This window comes from Solanum pennellii, chromosome 8 (genome assembly GCF_001406875.1).
Source record: "Solanum pennellii chromosome 8, SPENNV200".
NCBI lineage: Eukaryota > Viridiplantae > Streptophyta > Magnoliopsida > Solanales > Solanaceae > Solanum > Solanum pennellii.
Genome location: NC_028644.1, coordinates 28,939,382 through 28,949,284, shown reverse-complemented (window position 1 = coordinate 28,949,284; position 9,903 = coordinate 28,939,382). Strand labels below are relative to the sequence as shown.

The 9,903-nt window shown below is 34.6% G+C and overlaps 1 long non-coding RNA gene across 1 annotated transcript in view; it reads left to right on the top strand.

The window, feature by feature from the left end:
- Positions 1-7,663, top strand: part of LOC107026925 — a 20,202-nt gene extending 12,539 nt beyond the window's left edge. The window contains exons 2-3 of the long non-coding RNA XR_001457694.2: positions 1,198-1,493; positions 7,413-7,663. This is a non-coding gene — a long non-coding RNA (uncharacterized LOC107026925). The remainder of the gene's footprint in view (positions 1-1,197; positions 1,494-7,412) is intronic.
- Positions 7,664-9,903: the final 2,240 nt, after the last annotated feature.

Sequence of the window (9,903 nt, the reverse complement as noted above, 5' to 3'; positions counted from 1 at the left end):
TATATATATATATATATGTATATATGTATATATCTATATATACATGTATATATATATATGTATATATGTATATATGTACATATGTGTATATATATATATATATATATGTATATATGTATATATGTATATATCTATATATACATGTATATATATATATGTATATATGTATATATCTATATATACATGTATATATATATATGTATATATGTATATATATATATATGTATATATATATATATACACATATATATATATATAGATATATATGTGTGTGTGTGTGTGTGTGTGTGTGTGTGTGTATATGTATTCAAGTTAATTAATTAAACTGCCTACTATATTTCTTTATTAAATTTTCCATCGTCAATTCGTTTTAGCTACAAAATTCATTATTTTCCCATCAATTTAATCCTACCAATAAAATATATTATTAATGAAAATTCATAAAAATGCACTATATGTGAGGCAAATGATGATTAAAAATATGTATTTTTGAGCTTCATATCAACATTCCACACTTCATATTTTGTTCGTCCTCAAGCAAACATTAAAGCTTATTTCAAAAAACAGTTGATATAAACTCCATATTCATATTTCAGAATATTTTGAATCATTATGCAAGATATACAAATAAAGAACAAAGCTCTAATCTCCTAACCTCAAGGAATGACTCTAAAATTATCAAAATTAAGTTTCTTGAGCTACTTTCATCAAAGAAAGCTAGTAAATGCATCTATCTATCATGAAAAAAGTGCCCTCACTAGATGAAATAGTCCACAGAATGAAATAAAGAGATTGAATATAAATTAAGGACTTAGCGTCAAAGAATACTTTCACACTCACAACAGAATTCACATTTATGCACAAAGAACAAAAGGCTTGCCGATTATGTGCATTTTCACTTATTAAGCATGGTTTAATAGAATAAAATAGGACTTTAATGGGATGTAATGTAGACTAGGGGAGAGGTAGGAAAACTATATAATAGTGACTTATACTTCCTTAAGCACTTTGCATTTTAAGACTTTATCACCCATTATTTTCTTCTCTTTATTTTCAGCCATCTCTTCAACGATTATTTTACAAGTAATTCTCATCAACTCAAGAATGCTTCAATAATATTTTCCCTTTTATTTTGCATTTTTTTTCTCTTTTTTCATGTCACAATCTTTCAAAGAAAGCTTTTTAATCACTTTGTAGCTATAATTGATCACCTTTTACACTTAGCAATCCCTTTTCTTCTGAGTGGAGAATTATCAGTTTTGGAGTCTTAAGATGAAGACTGTTTTCAAGTCTCAAGAATTGTGGGATGTAGTTGATACTGGAATTTCGAAAGAGAATGCAAAGTAACTGAGAGAACATCGAAAAGAGATTCAAAAGCTTGTTTCATCATACAACAAGCTCTTTATGATGATAATTTTCCTCGCATATCAACCACGGAAACCTTCAAACATGCACGGGAGATCTTTAAACAAGAGTACTTACGTGAAGACAAGGTAATTGTTATTAAATTACAAACTCTTCGGCTTGATTTTGAAACACTGTTCATAAATGAAAATGAATATGTGCAAGATTATTTGTCTAGAACATCTGCTATTGTTAATGATGAGGTCCTATGGTGAAAAAATTGATACTTGAATTGTTTTGTCTAAAGTATTGATAAGCTAAACCACCCAATTTGATCATGTTATAACTGCAATTGAGCAATCTAAGGACCTATCTACTTTTTATTTTGATGAATTAATGAGTTCCTTGCTTGCTCATGAAGATAAGCTAAATAGGTCCGGTGAGAAAGTTCAAGAGAATGCATTCCAGGTAAAGGGTAAGTTCTCTTACAAGGGAAAAATAGAAAACTCGCCACGTAGGGAACACGACAGAGGTAGTATTCTTGGACGAGGTCGTGGTGGTGGCAAAGGTAGAAACCAAGTAGGTGATTCACGTCAATACAAGATCACAATGGAATGTAGATATTACAAGAAATTCAGTCATAAAGAAGTTGATTGCTGGATGAAGCAGAAAGATGAGTAGAAGGAAGACAATTTCACTCAAAATGTGGAAAAAGAAATTAAGTTGTTGATGATTCATTCTCCAATAACTAAAATTGCGAATGATTCATTCTCCAATAACTAAAATTGCGAACGATGTGTGGTTCATAGATAGCGGATGCTCCAATCACATGTCAAGTTTGATGTCTCTATTTAGATATCTTGATTAGTCACAGAAAAGCGAGGTGCGGCTATGAGATGACAAACAAGTGCATGTTCAAGGGAAATGTATTAATGAGATTAAAACTGTCCACAGTAATGTGAAACATTTATATGACGTGCAATATTTTCCCACTTTGTCTCACAACCTGTTAAGTGTTGGTCAATTGATAACTAGTGGGTACTCTGTTGTGCTTGATGATCAAGAATGTGATGGTTTAAAGATAAGAAATATGGACTCACCATAGCTCATGTATCTATGACTAAAAATAAATTGTTTCCCCTTGATATTTCAAGTGTTAAAATATTGCCTTAGTTGTCAAACGAAAGAATGAGACTAATCAGTGCCATTTACGTTATGGACACTTAATGCTAATGGGTTGAAATTTTTGGTTCAAAAAGATATGGTTATTGGCTTGTCAAAAATCAATGAACTTGAGTTTTGTGAAGGATGTATTTATGGGAAGCAAACAAGAAAATCTTTTCCGGTAGGAAAATCATGGAGGGCTACAACTTGTCTTGAACTTGTGCATGATGACTTGTGTGGGCTAATGAAAACGGAATCCCTGGGTGGTAGTCGGTATTTTTTTTATGTTTAATGATGATTACAACTTTTTTAGCTGGGTTTATTTTTTGAAGTTCAAATCAGAAACCTTTGAGAATTTCAAGAAATTTGAAGCATTTGAGGAGAATCAAAGTGGCAGAAAAAAAAATCGCTCGTACCAATAAAGGTGGTGAATTCTTGTTTAAAGAATTTAATGTTTTTTTTTATGAGAATTGAATTCGGAGGGAACTTACAGCCCCATATACACCGAAGCAAAATGGTGTGGCCGAACGAAAAAATCAGATGGTATCGGAAATGGCTAGAAGCTCACTGAAAGCAAAGCCTCTACTATATTACTTTCGTGGGGAAGCTGTTCCAACCAGTGTTTATCTTTTTAATATCTCTCCAACAAAGTTGTTTGGAACATGAAACCTCTTGAAGCTTGAATTGGTAAGAAGACACGGGTAAGCCACTTAAGTTTTTTTGGTTGTATAGCATATGCTTTGGTTAATTATCATGCTAAGATTGATATAAGAACTTGAAAAATGTATTTTCGTTGTCTATAGTGTTCAATCCAAAGCATATCGTCTATATAATCCCATCAGTGGAGAAGTGATCCTAAGTAGAAATGTTGTTGAATGAGGATGCCTCTTGGAACTTTGATTCTGGGAATTTGAGATCAAAGCTCCACTTGTTATCTACTGATGAAGAACCTACAGCAGCAGATCCTTCTCCTGGAAACTTTCCTAGTGCACCGACGTCAGCTGTAGCACTTGAGGAGTCTTCTGATGAGCCATGTCACGCCCAGAGCTACCCCAGAGACGCGGACACGGAACCTAGGACCGCAAGTGATCCCAAGCTAACCCTACTGGCATGATCATGAGCATACTAAAGATAATAAACTATTGCGGAAGCTAAATCATACTTAAAATGAAAAGATGGGGATTACCTATATTCTATAACTGAGATATTTGAAAACAATGAGTTTCATACAAAAGAAATATTAAGTCAATACTAAGCTGAATCTAACTATGTCTGAAAATAGCCTCTAAACTATACTAGACATACTGGGAAAAGCCCCAGCCAAATCTAGGAAAAACTAAAACTAAATAACTAAAGACTGAAATGAAACTCATGACTGTTGTCTTCAGAGAATGAGGACTCACCACTGAATCTGCTGAACTGGAGATCGGGAAATCGATCTATGCGTGATCTGGATGCTGAGAACCTGAACCTACATCACGAGAAGATGTAGCGCACGTATGCATCAGTACTTGAAAGGTACTGAGTAGGTAGGATATAGTACAACTGAAATAAAACTTAATTAAACAAGCACAAAAACAAGTATAATAATCTAAAGGTGATCTGCTGATTTCTGGGCTAACTGGATGCAATGACCAATTTATAACATGCTGAAACTGAATACTTAATATACTGATAAATGGTCAATGCAGAGAGTCTGACTAGACTGTGGGAGCTACTAATATCCGATAATAAAACCACATGAGCTAAATGTGGAGTCCGATGTATACGCCCCATCGAAAGGACCCAATATACCCTGCCAAAGGTATAAAGGCATGCTGGCGTGATCATTAAACTGATTGCCCACAGAGGGGACTTACAACCTACTCGGCTAGTAATTTTGGGACTATTGGGTACGCTAAACCCTAGTCAACCTCGGTTTTATGCTACTCCCAATGAATTCTATAAATTAACTGATTATATTTGAATTTCTATAAATACTGGATAGCTGGAAACTGAACATACAAACTGAGAATGCAACAATTAATCTGGTAATTATGCATTTATAACTGAGGCATGCATATATGAAGTGTCTGAAATATATGACCTAGCATATGTAATTCAAGAACTAAAGAAATACAAAGCTAGGGTTCTGAAATTTTTGTGATAATCTGAGTAATAACATGATAATCTGATTTGGAACATATAATAAATTCATGAAGTTATATCAAAGTTCTAGAAACCCTAGGTTTAATCATGATACGAGAATCAAGAACTGACTGAAACTAAGGTCCCAATGGGTGAAAGAAACCCACTAGTGAAATCCCACATACCTGGTGATAAAATCCACGGAAAAATACTTAAGTTTCGGGGCTAAAACTGCTGGAGCTTGTGGCTTTCTTGAACTAGGGTTCTTGAGATTTTTTCTCCTCTCTTGCTTCTAATTTTCTAAGTTTTGATTTAATGATTTGACTTGGATATGTTTTAATTATGTTTCTAGGCTTAAACTGACTAAAATATGATGATTTAGGGTCAAAACGACGTAACTTAGGGTTTAAACGGAGTGATAAAGGTCAAAAATACCCCTAGGAAGGTTGATGTCGGGCCTCACAACGGCAAGGATTGACGGTCCGTCGTGCGCCCGACGCCCCGTCGTTGGGTCCGTCGTGAGGTCCTGTTCGACAGGCCTTTACTAAAAGGGGCATAACATTTTACTCGGAGGTCTGATTTTAGCAAAGTCGGTGGCTATGGAAAGATAATTAAATTATCTATCTGTGGGTAGGTCATGGGAGACCTAATTCATTTTATGCTAAGAGGTATGATCATTTTAAGCTGACCCAACTGCATTTCTCCTTAACTGGCTGTAAATTTTCGACCTACGGTCAGACCTACGACCGTAGGTCAACCTACGAACCATGTTGGTCATCCATAGCTCTTGTAAGAGAGTGGTTGAAGGGAGTCTTGATCGACGGTCATGGACTATGGACCATCATTTGACCTACGGACCGTAAGTCTGTCCGTTATCCAAGACTTAACTAATTTTTCTAGGCTGAAATTTATGGGAGTTTATGATCCATCGACAGTTGTGGAGGACGGACCGTGGTTTAGGCTACGGTCCGTCGATGCCACCGTTGGTAGCACCTGTAGATTTTTCTGAAAAACTAATTTTTGGTCTGTTTTGGCTACGGGGTGTTACATTATCTCCCCCTTGGGAACATTCGTTTCTCGAATAAAGACTAAACTAGCTGAAATATAGGGAGAGAGATGCAAACCCCACTACTAAACACTGAGAACTGATTTCTGACTGAATTGAGTTCTGAGTACATGCAATTACACTAAAAATGAAAGTACAAACTGAGGGAACATGAATCTAAAACTGAATTTACGAATGAATGACTGTAAAACTTAAGAGGAACTATTACCTCAAGCTGGAGTGGTATCGGAAGGAAAAAGGTAAGGATACTTGGCTTTAATGGCTGCTTCTGCTTCCCAAGTAGTCTAGATATCTACACTAAACCTACTTCATAAGCTAAAAGTTGGAAATATGCATGAACATGGGTTTACACTAAAAACAACATATTTCAATCAGTAAAATGTTTTCATGCAAAGAACCATGCTTAGAGTCAAAGATAGAAGAAGTTGAAGTTTGAAACCCTTTTTGAAATCTAGGGATAAGTACCCTTCTTGAGTTCAGATGTGGTGCTAAATATTTATTTTTTAACCTACATTCAATGAATGTTTAAGGCTCCGTGGGGGAGTTATGTTTAGCACCGAAAGGAGTCGAAGAAAGGGGGGATACACTTTGTGAGTTGATATGTTGTGTCCAATATATCTCTTGAGATGAGTACTCCTCGTTAGTAGAGAATAAGTTACTTAGAATCAACCTCCATATCCCTAAACTATGCGCCGGTATAGGAGTAGCTATTGGAAGCCCCATGCAAAGTCTAAAGAAGAACTACCTTAGGCAAGTAGGGATCCCGCATCCGGTAGGGGTTAATAACGAGATTTCATGCCTAGCTCTCATGGTCTATGTCGGTTAAACCTAGCTCCCACAAAAGAATGCAATGAACTAAGTCTTAAAAAGGGTTCACTATTAGGGTAGGTGGTGGTATGAGACGCTATCTATCCATTGCATGAGTAGGCATTTCGAGGGAGTCTTGGTGTGTCCTTATGTAAAAATGAATGAATGGGTAATTATGTGATGTAAATGAAGTAATGTGACTTTATGTCTAATGAAATGAAGTATGTTTATTATATGTCTAAGAATTATGATGTATGATGATTTATGTGTAAGACTTATGAAGATAATGTAAATCATGAATGGGATGTGCCTAGTCTAAGGGAATCCTCAAGGAGCACTAAAGTGGAAGTAGTAGTATGGGATGCTACTTTCACATTGCACTAAGTGTAACTTGGGGGTTGTCTTGGAGATGGCTCTTACGTGAAGTTCTTAAATGCAAGTATGTTTCCTGTTGTGTATTGAGCATTGAATGTTGACTTGTTAAATGAGATGAGCGTGCCTGTCCTTGGTAGCTTAGGAACTATAATGTGTCTATTGAAGAGATTATATGGGCGGTTTCTTCAAATCTTACCTTACTGAGTCTTAGGATAACTTTTGATAGAAATAGCTTTTATGAGGGATGATTTCACTGTATGGTGTATATGAAATTAGTTCAATGTAAGGTGTATATGAAATGAGTTTGCTCTAAAGTATAGTCTTGCGTTAAAATTATGGAAGTTTTACCTTATGTGCTAAATGATGATTTATATGTGGTTTTACAACTATGTTCATAAAGGTTTTACTGAAATAACATGAAAGCTTTATTTCAATAAAAATGTCCCCTTTTACATGTGTTTTTGCATAATGCCTTACTTAGTACAATGGTTATACTAACCCAATATTTTTCTATACTCTATAAGTATAGGTTGAAGGCAAGTGAAGGTTCCTAGAAGACAAAGAGTGGGAAGTTTACTCTCTCAAGACTTGGTATGTCCTCATATATTTGAGGATATAGTCTATGTTTTTTTTACTTCTTATTTAAGAATTGTATAAGACTTATTATGTATTTCTTTCAATGTAAAGGGATGTGACCCTAAAATATTTGACTTGTGTCTTTAAGATGACTTATGACTATGAGAATTATTCCTTAGTATTTCATAAAAGAGCTTATTATTATTATTATTGTAAAAAGTTTTAATTCCGCACTACTTTTCATATCTGTCACGATCGGAGAGCACCCTCAGTCGCGACCGGTGTCATCGTCCTCGCAGAGGTCTCAGACAAGCCCTTAGCATTCATCATAAAATATCATAAGTCAAAATGCGGAAAAAATAAAAACTTTTGCATATACTAAGTGAGGTATACATAGACCTCTTACATAGAAGCTTACTAATGCTCTTGTTATAACAACATGGTAAACATACTTACGAAAGTCTAAAACCTGTCTCACATAAAAATCACCTAAAAAGTACGAGTATGGGACTTAACTAATAAAAAGTCAATACACCATATAGGCCTTACTACAATAGAATGCAGATGATAAAAGGAAATAAAGAGTATCTCTTAAAACTACTAAAGTCTTCATAAGCTAGAATAAGAAAAGATAGCATCACCGAACATGAGGACATACCGATACTTGGACAAAGATTTCCAAGCTTGTTCAATCGACCTTCTTAATCTTCAATAGCAGGACCCAACAGTTGTAGTTATATAAAGTAATGGGTTAGTACACCACATGTACTAAGTATGGTTATATGCAAATAAACATTTAAAGACATAGATGAAAAAAGACCATTTCTTTAGAAAGCATTCTAAGTTATTTGAAAACCTTTAATGCACATGTAAGAGAGCGTATACAAGATAAAGATCACAAAAACATAAAGCACGATCGTAACCAAAGATATATCATCATAAACTCATATTAACATTTCATGTTCATTAGATCATTTAAACATAACCTACAAAATACATACCAATAATCCCATTCCACGTTACAAGTGCAATTATCATGTGAAGTCCCATAACCCCACACAATAAAGTAAAAAAGATAGGAGACCATAAGTAATGCTTTGATTCATATAACTTACATCATAAGAAGTCATCATCACATATAGCAACATAGATCATTTCATGTTCATTAACATAGCCAACATCATATAAGAGAAACATCGTATATCATAAGCATTATACATTTCATATTCATATTATATGAGAAAAATATCCTAAGACTTCCTTTAGAGTCAACTTGTGCAATGTCTAGGTAGAGTCTCATACCCCTACCTATACTAAGTAGACTCCTCAAGTTATCCTAGTCAATGTTCATTTACTTGTCTTTCATTTTACTTGAGGGAATAATCACCTTAATTGTCATTAGACCATGTGAGATAAACATGGAATCTAGTGTCATGAAACCACACACCAAAAGAAGGTGGTCTACTTGCAAAGGTAGAACCACAACATGAACATAGTATTCTAGGTGGATCCACTAGCTAGTACTGCTATGGAAGAAACATAGTTCAAGAGCTAGGAGATGTATTGGAGACTCATAGTTCCACATTACATGACAGCCTCTATCTCATGAGAGTCATTGTGAACCTACCTTCCAACTAGGGGAGGTACATCTCTCATATCTAGTTCATCGATGCTAAGCTAAAGTCCCTTTTTGAATAACCTTTAAGTCATCATTTGTCATAAAACTTATCATAGGCCATTGGATATTAAGTCCTCGTATAAACATGATCATATGCTCTTTAGGTTTAGATGAGAATTTCCTTTCATCACAGCCTTCCTTTTTGAGATTAACATATCATAATCATAGTGTGGAAGGCATACAAGATAAACATCATCAACTTGCATTATCATATCCTTACCATGATTTCACATTCGACATATTCATAGGACATCATATATTCATGGAAACATATACCTACCTCAATTTCATAACAACATCAATTATAGGTCAACATCAACATAATAGAGTAACCACGACTTTAGAAGAGTTACCTAATTGCTACCAAGAGTCCTCATCAAGAACTTACACTCAATTAATAACAATCATCCAGTAATATAGTGAAATACTCAACAACATAACCAATCCCAAACACTCTAGTCATACGCAAGACCAATCCGTAGTTAGTGTGAAGTGAAAGGGTTCATTTATGAGTTCATTCAACTATAGTTCCAATCCCTACATTTTCATGATGTTAAGTAATATACATAATATAATCAAATTCATTATTTAGGGAGGGAAAATGCTTCACAAAAAAATTAATCATTACATAATCAATTACCCAAAATAAATACTTAATTATCCATTGACAATCATAGTTTTACATTATTAGTCGTAAAATCTCAAGTTTGGAAGAAAACCCACTTGTAGAGTAAAAACCCTAGGAATTGACATGTTCGACATCATC